The sequence below is a fragment of the Microtus pennsylvanicus genome, chromosome 5, assembly GCF_037038515.1.
Source record: "Microtus pennsylvanicus isolate mMicPen1 chromosome 5, mMicPen1.hap1, whole genome shotgun sequence".
Classification (NCBI taxonomy): Eukaryota; Metazoa; Chordata; class Mammalia; order Rodentia; family Cricetidae; genus Microtus; species Microtus pennsylvanicus.
Genome location: NC_134583.1, coordinates 108,242,973 through 108,258,051, shown reverse-complemented (window position 1 = coordinate 108,258,051; position 15,079 = coordinate 108,242,973). Strand labels below are relative to the sequence as shown.

The 15,079-nt window shown below is 44.7% G+C and overlaps 1 pseudogene; it reads right to left on the bottom strand.

The window, feature by feature from the left end:
• Positions 1–927: 927 nt before the first annotated feature.
• On the bottom strand, positions 928–11,744 carry LOC142851405 (ADP/ATP translocase 2-like; annotated as a pseudogene).
• Positions 11,745–15,079: the final 3,335 nt, after the last annotated feature.

Genomic DNA, 15,079 nt, shown 5'->3' with positions numbered 1-15,079 from the left:
TCCTGGGACCAAATACAAGTAGGTAGGATTGGTGAATAATTTCTTTAGATCCTGAGAATCAGACTTCAGGTGTGATATAAACACTTTCACCTGCTGAGCCATCTTGTCAGTCTGACATGTGGGTGTTCTTAATTCAAGGGGCACTTCTAAATGAATGACTACCTGCTTGGGTAGAGAAACTGTCCTCACTGTAATGTCCTTTGGATGATAATGACATTATTCCAACCTGGAATTGATTAATCTTACATAATTAGACTTGCACTGCTTCCTGGTATAGGAAAATCTGGCACTCAGGGTCTCTTAAGAAACATAACTTTCAGGACTTGGAATTATATCCTCAAATATAATTTCATGTCTGTTCTAGAGTTTGCTAGTCCCAGGGATTTTTATAAGAAATGACAATTGACAATACTCAGAATTATCTAGATTCATATCTTACTTTAGACCCAATATAAGTTGAAGAGGTAGATAATATTTATTTTTTAAACAAAGGAAATAATGTTTGGAAATGAGTCACATTGCTGGTGGGTTTGGAGTTGTAATCCAAATATACCTTAGTGGTTCTCTTTGGTGCCATTTGATTATCTAGCATACTGCATTTGATTCTTTGGGGTAACCCCCTACCCCCAAAAATGAGATGCAGTGGTTCTAGAGGGATAGTTGGCCTCTAAGACCTTAAAAACAGCTTCATCAAGGTCTAAATTATTTAGTATAAAACTCATGAAATCATACTTGTAAATGCACTTAGCTAAAATATATAAGTTAAGAATTGTGCAGTCATTACCTATACAATAATGCGTTGTTATTATTTATTCTGAAATATTCCTCAATAGGTTCATGTGTTAACTAATTGGTCCCTGTCTTAGGGTTTTCTGTTGCTGTGAAGAGATACCATGACCATGGCAACACTTTTTTTTTTGTCTTTAGATATTTTTTTATTTCTTCAATTTTTATTATCAGGAGTGACTGAAATAAAAAATATAATTGAGTCCGATCATTATTGTCATTATGGAAATGGCTTTAAGAGAAAACTGGTCAGATGAATATTATTGCTTCCCACTTTTCAACTGGTAAATAGTTGCCATTGATAAAACAGACAAGCCCAGAGAATCTGTCCAGAATGTTCAAGATATGGTGTATTACACAACATGCCTGTTCTCGGGGAGAACACCTACGACATAATTATGTGTACTTCTTGATCTCATCATACAAGACAAGCACAAAGGCACCGCCCATGCCCCTGAGAACGTTGGACCATGCACCCTTGAAAAGGCCTTGCTTCCTTCGTCACCAGCAATCTTCCTCCAGCAGTCGATCGTGCCTGTGTACATGATGTCAGTTCCTTTGCATCCTGACTGCATCATCATACGATGGCGAACTGTGTCAAAGGGATAGGAAGTCAAGGCACAGTCAGCAGTGACAGACTGTGCAATCATCCAGCTGATGAAGATGTGAGTGTTCTTGGGATCTGGAAGCATTCCCTTTGCAGTGTCATAGCCAAAGTAGGCAGCTCGGTAGATGATAATGCCCTGGAATGACACATTAAAGCCTTGGTACAGGCCCCTAATCCCATCAGATTTGTAGATCTTAACCAGGCAGTCACCAAGGCCTTTGAATTCCCTTTCAGCTCCAGCTTTGCCCACATCAGCTGCTAGACGGGTACGGGCAAAATCAAGGGGGTACACAAAGCACAAGGATGTGGCCCCAGCAGCACCACCTGATGCCAGGTTCCCTGCAAAGTAGTGCCAAAACTGGGTCCTCTTGTCCACACCACCCAAAAAGATCTGCTTGTATTTATCTTTGAAGGCAAAGTTGAGAGCCTGGGTGGGGAAGTATCTGATGACATTGGCCAGGTTACCATGACCATGGCAATTCTTATAAAGGAATATATTTCATTGGGTCTGGCTTACAGTTTCAGAGGTTTAGTCCGTTATCATCATGGCAAGAAGTATGGTGGTGTGCAAGCCCACATGGTGCTAGAGAAGGAGTTGAGAGTTTTACATCTTGATCTTCAAGCAGCAAAAGAAGAGACTGTGTGTTATATTGGGGGTAGCTTGAGCATATGAGACCTCAAAACCCGCCCCTCGGTGACACACTTCCTCTAAGGCCACACCTACTCCAAAAAGGCCATACCTCCTAATAGTGCCACTTCCTATAGGCTAAGGATTCAAACACATGATTCTATGGGGCCCATTCCTATTCAAATCACTACAGTCTCCATCTGGTAGGGCTATGGTGATAGAAACTTGAGGAGGTGGGGCCAAGATGTAGTCCGAAAAGTTTTAAGGGGTAGATCTATCTACAGTGGTTATGACTGTTCCGCATTCTCTTCTCTCACCACTTCCTGTCTGTCCTAGGGGGAGGAAGCTCTTCTGCCTCGTGTTCCCACTATCACAGTGTCCTACACTAGTCTGTGAGGAAAAGCAGCATGGACTCCCCCATCCACAGCTGTGAGGCAGAATGAACCCTTCCTTCCAGAAGTTGTTTGCTTGCATGTTTTGATCACAGCGCTATAAGAGTAACTGACATGTTTGATTTTGGACATATCTATCATCACAGAAAATTCCCTCTTGGCAAGTTTCAGTCAATTTTTGTTCCCAGCTCTAGCCCTGGTGTGCCCCTCATCCACCTCTAGCTCTGTCAATTGTCCATAGTAGATAATTATACAGATATAATCGTATCACATGCAGCCTGGTTTCTTTCCTTTCTCACACTGTTCTTGATATGTGTCAATGTTACAATGTGTTCCTATTTTTTGGTGGACAATATTCCACTGCCTAGGCATACCATGTTTTGTTGATAAGTATATAGGTTCCTTTTAGTTTCAGGATACTATGGACAATCCTGCAGAGAGCACCACTGCATGCAGCCTTGTATAAAAATGTCTGCATTTCTCCAGAATATAGTGCTAGGAGAAAACTTCAGATTCATGTAATATTTTATAACTTTTAAAGGAAATTCCAATTGTTTTCTAATGTATACCTTTTTACACCAATAAGTTTTCATTTTAACATTCTATTTTATCCACATTCTTGTCAACACTTTTATTTGTCAGTTTTAAGGACTATAGCCATTCTAGGGTGATATGGCATTGTAGTATTAATTTATATTTCCCCAGTGACTGATGCTGAAATCTTCTCAAGTACATAATAACCAAGTTTTACCTTCTTTTGTGCAGTCCCTTTTCAAATCTTTATCCTTTCCATTGTATTTTGTGGTTACTTGTTTTGTAAAAGCTATTTACATATTTTTAACAAGTGAGATTGTGAGTATTGTTTCCTATAGCCATCATTATTTTTCCAAGTCTGTCACATTAGTTGTGAACGTTGTCTTTCACGCTGCGACTGACCTCTATATTTTCTTGTGGGTGTTCTGCAGATATAAATTTTTAAAATTTTGATGGAATAAAAAACACATTGTCCTCCCCCTCCCCCCCCCCCAGTTTATTTATTATGCTTTGACCAACTCAAGGTCAAGAAGCCTTCCTCCTAAGCACTTTCTGCACGGGCTGTGGTTATTAGCTAGTGAGACTCCCTTTCCCCATTCAATTGTCTTACATATTGGCTGTCCAACTCTGCCTTTTCTTTCTTGGTACATGTGAATGGACAGGGGCGTGCATGCATGTTTGTGTGTGCATGTGGAGGTCAGAGGACAACTCCAGATGTCATTCCGTAGGCGTCTTCCACAGTCTTGTTTGAGACAGGTTCTCTTATTGACCTGTCACTTTGTCAAGCAAGCTAGATTGGGTGGCTAGCCTTGCTGAAAATGCAAGCATATGTCATCACGCCTGTGTGTTTACAATCGTTCTGAGACTCTGAACTCAGGCATTCACACATGTGAGGCAAGCACTCTACTGGCAGTGCCCCTGGAACTTGCAGGTTTAAGGCCCCCAAGTACAGCCAAAGTTGAAACTGAAGCCTCTGAAACTTATCAGAATCACTAGGTCTCCCTTGCCTTCCAGTATTCAACAAAGACATGCTAGAATCAAACATGCCTTTCCAGCCTTACAAGATGTGTTGGGCTAATGTTGTCACTGTCTATTGGACAGAAACCTGCAAAGGAAACCGACTATACTAAGCAATATGTTTATCATTATTATTATTGTTGCTGTCGTAGTTTGTACAGAGACTGCCCTTTTATTTCCTGGCCACCCAGACCCGAATAATCACACAGAAACTATATTAATTGCAACACTTCTTGGCTAATGGCTCAGACATATTTCTTTCTAGCTCTTACATCTTAAATTAACCCATTTCCATTAGTGTATTATTGCCATATGGTCATGGCATTACCTCATTTTCTGCCTGTCTTGATTCCTCGGCAGCTAGCTAGCGTCTGCATGACTCTGCCTACTCTCTCTATATATCTCTGTTCAGATTTCCTGCCTGGCTTTACTCTGCTAAGCCATTGGCCAAAACAGCTTTATTCATCAACCAATGAAAGCAACACATATCCAGAAGGACATCCCACATCAGTTGGTGTTGTTGTTAACCTCCATAAATGCATAAAATGTATCCTGACTGATTCCACCACCTACCTCCACTCCCAAATCCCCGTAGGAACTCTGACCCCATGCCCTCTACCTCTCAACTTCATTTCCTCCTTTTTTTATCAATTAATTTTTAAGCTGCAGAGTCAGTCCAGTTAGTGCTTGCTGTCCCTAGGTGCACGTATAGGGGAACTACCCACTGGTGCATGAGGAACTTACCCATAACCGTATCCCTAAAGAAAAAGTGCCTCTCCCTCCTTTAATGGCTATCAATTGCCAATGGTTCCTCAGCTGGGGAAGAGACCTCTGGACCCTCCCCACCTTATTCAGAGTCTCGTTACTGTTCAAGTGTGACCATCATGGCTCAGGCACAGACAAGACGTTGGTATAATCCTCTCTGCTAGGCTCAGGGAAACCTCAGAAAAGGGGTAAAGAGACTAGAAGCACTGGAAGGTGGGAGGACACTGCGATATGCTGTCCTCCGAACATGACATAACTGCATCACACGTGATAACAGCACAGGACCTACACTGCGGCAGCACAGTTACAAAAGCAATCTTAAACCAAAGGATAGCCACATCATAAAACTAATGGGATGGGTCTGTTCTTTCAGGGGTCAGATCTACTGTGAGCTGTTCACAGGATGGAGGACAGGATGTATATGAAAAGCTGGCTTCGGGGCCTGCTGGGCTTGAGTGCTGTGTGGGGGGCTTTGTGTATATTGTCTCCTGTAACCATCATTTCCCAGAACCCCAAGTTGTGCTTCACAGAAGTAAGATAACTTGGCCAAGGCCACACGGTCCAGAGTCTGGATTCATCCCTGAATAGTTAGTCTATAAAACAAAACAAAAACAAATAACCAGAAAACCAAAACCATTAATACCATAACAATAGCCTGGAGAATATATATTGCTTAAAATACCTGCATGAGACGCTGGCAAAAGCCTTGGATAGGTGAGTTCTTCTGCATGAGGTGAAAAGCATAGACTCTGATTTTCCTGTCTTGGTGAAATTTGAAATTTGACTCTATTACAGAATGGCAAGTCATTTTACATTTTGGTTTAAGTTCCTTTAAGTTTCTTCGTCTTTATTTTATTATTATTTTAAATATACTCTTATTTTATTTGAGAATGGGTCTCACTATGTAGTCCTGTTGGCTCAGAATTTGCTGTGTAGACCAGATTGGACTGGGACTCACAGAGATCCATCTGCCTCTGCCTCTTGAGTACTGAGATCAAAGGTGCGCATCACCATGACTGGCGACTTTCTTCCTCCTTTTGATGCTAGTCAGCATTTCACCTTCCCTAGGAATGTTATGTTGAGGCTTAGAGGAGCAAGTGATCTTTCCCATCAGCCATCACGAAGACATGGTGCTTTGCCTGCCTTCCTCTGATGAGCTCTTGTCTGGAAAGGGGATACATACCCATGTGATACCTGACACTTCATCCAGACTGCATTGTAACATGCCCCGGGGGGGGAGGGAGGGCATTCTTCTTTTGTTCTGCTTGATCAATGATTCTGTCTGCTGCTCTCTGTTTACTTCTGGTCTAGCTCACATTCAGACCATCACCTGCTACTCTCCAACTCGGTAACTTTTGCTAAACTTCTGCACTCCAAACTTGATAGTGAATTAAATTAGAAAGCTTCTCTGGAACTCTCTCTTGTCCTCCTGGAAATCCCCTATACCCCTTCAAGGCCTCTGCCAAACTCTCCTTCTCTCAGAAGCCCTTGTTGGTCTCACCTTTCCAAAAGCCTTCACCCTCTTCTTTCTCTCTCTTCCCACAGTGTTTTTCAAAGTCTTCTAAGAGTTACGTGAGCGTTCCTAATCTCCCAAATCCAAATTCTGAAATGCTTCGAAATCAGAAATACTTGGCCACTGACATGAGGGCACAAGTGGAAAATTCCATGTGGCTTTGTGTGGCAGATTGTAATCAATCAAAATTCAGATGCCCTAACTAAAAGTATTATATAAAATTACCTTCAGGGTATATGTGTAAATTGTATATGAAAAAATAAGCAAATTTCAGACCTAGACTTGGGCCTCATCCCCAAGACAACTCATTATAGAAATGCAAATATTCAAAAAGCCCAAATCTAAACATTTCTGTCTCCAAGGATTGTGGATAAGGGATAGTCAACCTAAGTAGCGCTCATCCCATGGTACCCAATTTATTTTCCACATCTGTCTATCCAGCAATGACTTGAACTCTGCACAATTGGCATGTTGTACCTTTCATCTCTAAATGACCTCACACAGGTGGGACAGAGTCGATGCAAAATGAATGTTGATATTAAGAACTAATAATTACAGTTACTGGATGACTGGAACTGTGTTTATATTTTCCCGGACTTCCATAAACACTGCTCTTGGTGTCTTTTTCCTTCTCTTCCTGAGAATACAGCTCCTCCTCATCCCCTGATTCTGTAATTAGGTAGGGTTATCAGTCTTAGTTCTGAGTAATGTGGCTATGACACGGTATGGGCTGGACAACTATATTACCTTACACTCCTGTCTGATGAGTAGGTAAGAGGAACGAGAGTCTGTGATCCAAGCTGGAATTCTTGGACTGTTTTTCATTCATGAATCCTTTGTCAAAACTATTTTTCTGTTACTTGATACTTCATAGTTAGGTAAAATTATCTTTATATAGAACCAAAATTTTGTAGGTTGTTTTCCAAATTAATGTGCTCTAAGATGTCAACATTTAAAAAGCACTACAATATATTAATTTGCACATGATATGTAAATGTAAAATGGTGCAGAGATGAAGGAAACCTTGAATCAGGGCCTTGCAAACTTTGATAGAAATGCTCCATTGATTCTGGGTGAAGATGGATATAATTTTATACCCTTTAGAGTCCCTCTGATGGCCATCTTCCTCCATCTGTGGAACTCTGACACACCTGGAAGGATGGAGGGATGGAGGGATGGAGGGATGGAGAGAATACATGTTGGGGAGGCTTCACAGTCTTAAATCCCAAAGGTCTAGAGATTTCCCTTCCATTCACCATCATTGTCTTTCTCTATGCCCCATCACGTTTCGATACGTTCTGTTGATTGGAGCCTAAACTTTACCTGCAGGCCTTCCTTCTGCCATTCTCAGAACACACACACAGTGATGGTTGACTTGTGCAAGCCCAGGTCTACAGCAAGAAGGCGCGATTCCATGAGCAGTGGTGGTTTCCCCAGGACACAGTTCAGCAAGCCAGCATCATTTTGCAATCATTCTACCTTCCTGGAAAGAGGTTTAAAGTTCCAATCTATGTCTTACCTACAGCACAGCCCTCCAAGAAACCCGAATCCTTAAGAAGAATTCTTGTGTTTGTATGCTGACTCAGAAAGAAAGATTTTTTTTTTCTAATTTTAGAAAAAAAAAAAACAACCAATTTTCTTTTTCAGGCCCTGCCTCTAAATGTCGTGGTTTGGACTGGGGACACTGAGGCTGGAGGCAGCTGCTGTATGCTGCCATCCTTAGCTCTGTTCTGCTTCATGGCTTTCGTACATCTGCTTGTTTACATGAAGAACTAATTGAAAACTATACAGGACTAAAATAGCATTTAAAAAGCATTATAACTTTCAGAGTCTTAGAGAAAAACTTACTTTTTACATTCTTGAGGCCCCAGGGAAATGGCAGCCACTATTTTCCTTACCTATGACACCTTCTCTAGCAAATTCTCCTTTTAAAGTAGCAGGTTCTGCCCTGAAACCGAGCCGTGACATTTTACATCTAGCAGTGGCAAAAGAGATAAATGAGCGGTCCCGAGGTAAAGTATCCGGGCAGCGTTTCCTTAGCTGAGTGGAACTGGATCTGGGTAATGTAAAACTTTAAAAATCCAAGGGGTGATTATCCCAGCAGTACTGGTCTTTCTAGCTAATCCATTGGGCATTGGTCCACTCCTTGTCTCTGTTTTTGATTGTGGGGATGACCTCCACAGCGTGTATGTCTAGAGCAGCTGTGGCAGCCTCCTTCCTAAAGGACTGGGCTTCTTGTTCACCTGATGACCAGCATCTAAGACTCTGCGTGAGAAGAAAGCACACAGTCAGGAAATAGAGGTGAGAGCTACAGTCTTGGGAGCACCCGGATGAAGTGAAGGCAGAAGGGCACGCTTTGTGGATACTAATCTCATTCTTAGGGCTGTGACGTTTGCTGTCACAAGTGCCTTTTTCTCACGTGGCACCAAAGGATTCCTGGCTGATGTGGGTTCTCTTTGGACCCCGTGGATTTAGAAAGGTTGTTTTTATGGGATTATGAGGACAGTGCATCACACCCACACATGTCTCTACCCTCCACCTTCCTGTTCTGGCCTCACTCAGCTCAGCTCAGTCCCCTGCAGCTGCAAGGGCACAGCATCATTGATTTGGGGAAGTCCAGCTGTGCTCAGTTCTAGATCAGCATTGACTTCAAGGAACAACTGAAGTAGAAACCATAGAGTAGATGGGCTCAGAGGAAGATGCTAGAGTCAGTAGCTACAGCATGACCTGAGGCCTAGTGAGAAATACAAACTTGTAGACTCTGTTGCAGATCTCCTGAATTAAAGACTCTGGGGGTGAGGCCTTGGGATGTTTACCTTAGCCTATCCACCAGGGGGATTGGGAGCTCACTGCATCGTGAAAATAGATGGAAGGATGTCTAAGTCATGGCTGCCTGGAGACTATTAGTTTGAAGTTTGAAGACCAGGAAGGCATCTTACATGCTTTATGACAGGATATGAGGTTGAAGTGCCACAGTCAGTCAACAGGACTTGATAAACATGGGCACCAAAACCAGCTGAAGAGTCAGCGGTTTCCCAACACCAAGTAAGGAAGGAAAGGCAAGTGTAGGGATGAGGTGGTGGGAAAAATGGAAGTGTGGAGGGAGGGGGATGTAGTGAAGGGAGTCAGTCAGTGGGCTTGATGTTGTTGCCGAGGTAGCAAAAAATCACTGACATGAATTTCTTCGATGATCACCTCTCTCTCTCTCTCTCTCTCTCTCTCTCTCTCTCTCTCTCTCTCTCTCTCTCTCTCTCCCTCTCTCTCCCTCTCTGTATCTCTCTCTCTCCCCTCTCTCTCCTCTCTCTCTCCTTCTCTCTCCTCTCTCTCTCCTTCTCTCTCTCTCTCTCTCTCTCTCTCTCTCTCTCTCTCACCCTCTTCTCTCTGTCTGTCTCTCTTTCTCTCTCCCCATTCTACTCAATCTATTCAATCTAGTAAGTTTGAAAGTTTGGAGAAAGTAATTAATGGGGTTCTGAACCAATCAAACTTAGCCTCTCATGCACTGGCAGTTTAGGAACAGCATCATCCCTTGTCATGAGGAGTGTCATTTGGAAGAAACTCATAACCATGTCCTTTGAGTGCCGAGTGCTTGGTTGCCTACTCATTGAACACATCACTGGCGCTAAGTGGTGGCAGCGGGGTCTACTCCTCAAGAGAGCAGCAGTAGAGCCCCTGTGCTTAGCAGATCTTCCCTCAGCCAGCCTTTCATTGGAGCCTTCTCATTCAGCAGGAGTTTGGTTGCCATGATAAAAATAACTGAGAAAATCCTCCTAGAGGAAGAAGGATCCGAGCATCTTAGTTAGGGTGTCTCTTGCTGTGATGAAACACTATAACCAAAGCAACTTGGGGAGGAAAGGATTTATTTGGCTTACACTTCTACATCATAGTTATCATTGTAGAAACTCAGGACAGGAAGTCAAAAAGGGCAGAAGCCTGGAGGCAGGAGCAGATGCAGAGGCCATGGAGGGGTGCTGCTTGCTGGTTTGCTCCTCCTAGCTTGCTCGGCCTGCTTTCTTACAGATCCAGGACCATCATGGCAGGGGTGACCCCATACACAGGGGCAGCCCCCACACATCATTCACTAATTAAGAAAATGCTTACCCACAGCCCAATTTATGGAAGTGTTTTCTCAACTGAGGCTCCTTCCTCTCTGAGGACTCTAGCTTGTGTCAGTTTGACATAAAACCAGCCAGCACACTGAGATTTCAGGCCTCAGTCACCTGACTCCACTGTTTCTGTGCCTCTGGCGAGGCAGACATCCCTACAGAGAGACATGGTGATCAAAGCTGCTCCTCTCATGGAAGCAGGAGGAAACAGGGGAGAAGGGTCATGGGTAAGACATTCACTTACAGGGTGAGCCCACAGTGTATGTTCCTCCCACGTGCCCCTATGCCCTGGTTTCCACTACCTCCCAATAATACCATCAAATTATGACTATCGATTGATTAATCCACAGGGCCTTTGTGATCCAATTATTCCCCAACAGGGAGCCAAGTCACTAAAAAGAGCCTTTTATGTCCAAACCTTAACAGTAAGCATGAGTACCTTGACCAGGTGGAAGACTCCCACCTTCTCTATTCCCAGGTCAATCATCCTTCTGAAATGTGCTTGCAGCAGAGGCAGTCTCTCAAAATTAGGGAAAGTTCTATTTAGACCAGAGGAGCCTTGAATATAGAGGAACAGCTCAGCTGACCCCAGGTCCTAGGCTCTGAGAAGCTACCATAGGGGAGTCAAAGTGATTCTTTCCTGAAAAATCAGCCTGCTCGCCCGGATTTAATGACATCAAAAGAAACAACATTTCTCCAGGCTTCTCTTATTGGCTGCTCCATCTTTAGACATCCGAGTGGAGCAGCGTTTCATCCTGTCAGGAGTGCCCTGCACCATCCATCTCCCAGGTTCTCCCTCTGTTGCCAAATAATTAGTTCCTATTCAACAAGGCTATTTTCCTTAACTATCTATTGAGTACAGTAAGGCTCTAGGATGAAGGCCAATACCTCTACACACACTCTCTCCCCCCACTCAGGTACACACGTACTCGTGTGATTGCAAAAACACCCTCTAATATGCATGCCTGCATGCATTGATTCTCTCTCACACACACACATACATATACGCTCACAGGCAGGACGTCTTTGCATCTAGGTGTTTTATTGTTCAATATAAAAGAACCCACAGCGATAAAGCCGAACAATAAAAGCTCACTTGCTCCTCTGCTGCAGCAGCTGCCATTCATGTGCTGGCAGGACAGGGGTAAAATCCCACCATGAGGGCTGTTACCCACCAAGACGTCAGCCATTCTCCCATTCCACGCACCTCGGGCAGCAAAAAGCAAGAATCACCCTCAGGACAACCTGAGTCCAGCTGCTGCCTTTACCTCTTATTGCCATCATCAACTAAATGCCCGTCTCCTACCACCGGACACGCACCACCACTTCCTGTCCAGCTCTTATCTGAGCTGTAAGAATTTGCCAACAAGGCAAGGACGTCCTGTCCCACAGACTTCATCCTGTCCAGGAAAGAGGCCATAAGCACACACAGTAGGGAGGCACACACAATGCTGGAAGTGAGGATGCCTGCCATGTGAAGGGAACTCGTGGATTAAGTCAAAGGGGAGTGCCGCAGGGCATGGCAGGGGTTCTGCTTGTAAACTGGGAAGAGTTGAAGTATTACCTTCACGGGCAAACCATCTGAAGAGAAGCAAGTTACGTGGGGTGTTCCTGGAGAAGATGTAAGACCCAGACCCAGAATAAACCAGAGTGTGTGCAGGTCCTGAGGCAGGGGCATGGTGGATGAGGTGAGAGTCAGAGGAACATGAACAATGAGAAGGGGGAAAGAGGGGAGGTTTGAAGGACTGGAGGGGCGGGATTAAGCTGGCAAACTAAGAACTGTGAGTGTTGGTATAGAATGTGTAAAGGATGTGGTGTAGCGGTTTTAGGTAATCCAGTCAGGCTGCATTAAAGGGGATGGTTTGTAAGCGGCGGGATGGAGACAAGATCTCTTCTTAAGTCACAAGTAGAATCCAGGAGAAAGGTGTGAATGGGCTGGACCAAACCAGCCACCACTGAGGGAGAGAATGTTTGGATTCTAGTTAAGACTTTGAACCTTGAGAGCCAACATGGTCTCTTGATGGACTGGGGGATATGAGAGCGTTCCGAGTGTGTGACCTGAGCAACTTGAAGGGGGCAGCTGTCATGAGCCAGGGTGCACAGTATGAAAATTACCTGCCCCATAGCTTGTCTGGAGCCAGGCAGAAGTGGTACTCTCTGATATGCCTTTCCTCTCTGCGGGCCTCTCTTGCCACTGCTTCCCAATGAACCAGCTTGACTCCTTTCTCGTTGGTTATCTTACCTTTAACTTGAGGTCAGTGAGTAGAGCCAGGAACGATCACAGGGTTTCCGCAGGGAGGAGGGGCACAGTGCAAAGGTTCAGCGTGGACGTTTATGGAATAAACGTCGGAGGACTGAGTCGGCTGTTGGGTGTGAAAGCAGGGGTGGTTTGGAATGGTCTTTCCTCTCCCTGTGTATCATCGGGGGGTTCTGGGGTCTTCACAAGTACTGTCCTGATTACAGCTTCTAATTGTTTGCACAACCCAGGCCCAACTTTAAAATGTTTAATTAATTAATGTATATATGTGTGTGAGTATATGAACATGTGCATTGTATGGAGGGGTGAATGAGCCCTCGTTAGCATGTGTAGAGACTAGAGGTTGGCTTTCAATATCTTCTTCAACTGCCTTTTCATTTTTATAAGAGATTTATTAAAAAGAGATGTTTATGGCACAGACTGGTGGACAGCAGCGTGGTAGGGCTCTGATCAGGTCCATGTGGAAGACTGTGTATGTGTGGGAGGGTCCCTTCCTACAGGATTCAGAGGAAAAGGAAGGGGAAGTAGATAGCAAAGCTTCCACCGCCATCCCTTTTTATCTGAGGCTGAATTTCTCACTGAAGTCTGATACTCACTTCTACGGCTAACCTGGCTGCCCACAAGCCTCCATGATGGACCTGACTGTACCCCAACACTGGACTAACATGCACTGCCATGCCAAGCTTTCATGTGGGTGTGAGTCTGAACGTAGGTCCTCACGCGCACACAGGAAGCACTGAGCCAACACCCTAGCTCCCAGGCCAGGCTTTAAAGCATTGTTTAGGAGCTTCCATGGCCCACACCAGACTTGTCAGTGGTCATGTCAAACCATGATTCCCTTATCAACCTCTGAGTGCATATCCAGAGCTCAGGCCCTGTTCCTAGTTCCTCTACGAGACCTCTCCTCTATCCCAGTTCTCAGTAAGGTCCTACTATTTACTGGGGCACAGCCCAAAGGCTGCCACCTCTGTAAATCCTCCCTAGCCCTCCAGTCGTCCAACCATGTTGTTGCTGCTGTTCTCTGTAGCTCTGTGAAGTGAAGGCACAGCCAGCTGTGCTACTCACACAGCCCAGAGCGGGATGATAGTCAAATAGTTATGTGTACAGGCTGGACTGACCAACAGAAGCGTCACTGGTGGCCACCTACCAGCCTGTGGGCACCAGAGAATACCAGCCTTCCCATGGTCTTGTTCGGTGATGTGTCTGCTTCCTCTATTTGATGGTTCTGTAGTCCCAAAGGCCAGAGACCACCATCATCTCTGCCCACTCTCCCAAAGAATACCCATCAACTGCTAACCCTCCCTGGATATTCTCTGCATTAACAGTCATATGAAGAATAAATACAGAGGCCCCAGCCCTCTTAAGTCTCCTTAAATCAATTTCTCACCCATGGGTGGTACTGCCTGCATCAAGAAGCCTGTCTTTTATCTCACAGGCTACAGGAAGGCCCTGTTTGGTTCCCCCACTTCCCCCTCCTCTTCTCATGTTGGAGCTGAAGGTGTCTTCCTGAAATTAAGTTTTCATAAGCCGCACAGCCAAAACCCACAGCACTTTCCCCTGCCATCGGCTCCAGTGTGAGCACCAGGCCCCGGGTGCCAAGCAGGAGAAATGGGCGGAATGGACGGGGAGGGCGGTTGGAAGCTGTTCGCATGTGCAGCTTCCAGCTCCGTCCAGCTTTGGCAACTTCCGTTGCCTGCTTGTCTTCACTTGTGCGCTCACCTTTTCAAGAGAAAAGTGCTTGAGAGTGGATTTGGAAAATTTATTCCCTTTCTGTCAGGAAAAGCAAGCTCCAAATAGGCCAGAGTAAATTGCCCAGGGATTTGAATAAATGATTATTTTTCCTAAGTGGCCTCTCACACATAGCCAGAGTCCGTGCGTTTGGCCAAAAAAATAAATAGAGGGAAAGTGAGAAAAATTAGATTAAAGAGGGTTGGACAATCTACACAGAACTTCTCCAAAGTTCAAGTTAGAGGAGGCCCCGGAGACCAGCTAACAAGCTGTTTAAAGCCATGTTCTCAGGATCCCTTGGGGCTTTCGAAGATGGAGGTGTCAGGGAGTTCCAAGAAGCCCCGTGAAAAGGAACTTCGTGCTCTCTGGAATTTCTCCAAGCAGCCTTGGTACGATCCTGTCTGTTTTGTATAAGTGATTACTTGAAGGGAGAGGTCCACAGTTAAAAATGATTTAAAATTATTGTAGAAAAAAACATAACGGTTGTAAGGCTGGTCTGAACATTTTCCAAGTGAGAAAACAAGGCTGAGGATGCTGAACACTTTGCCCGGACCCACCACGTGCAGAGGATGCACTTAAGGCTCAGCGTTAAGCCGTCTTTCACACGGCTTCTTTTCCTTTTCTACCTGACAGCCTGGAGGTATCTATCATCACTGTCACCCATCCCTCGGTCCTTGGGCTTCTATCAAGGGACCTTTCAGCTCTCCTTCTGCAGGCAGCTGATGGAGTGACTGGTCCAGGATGGGTAC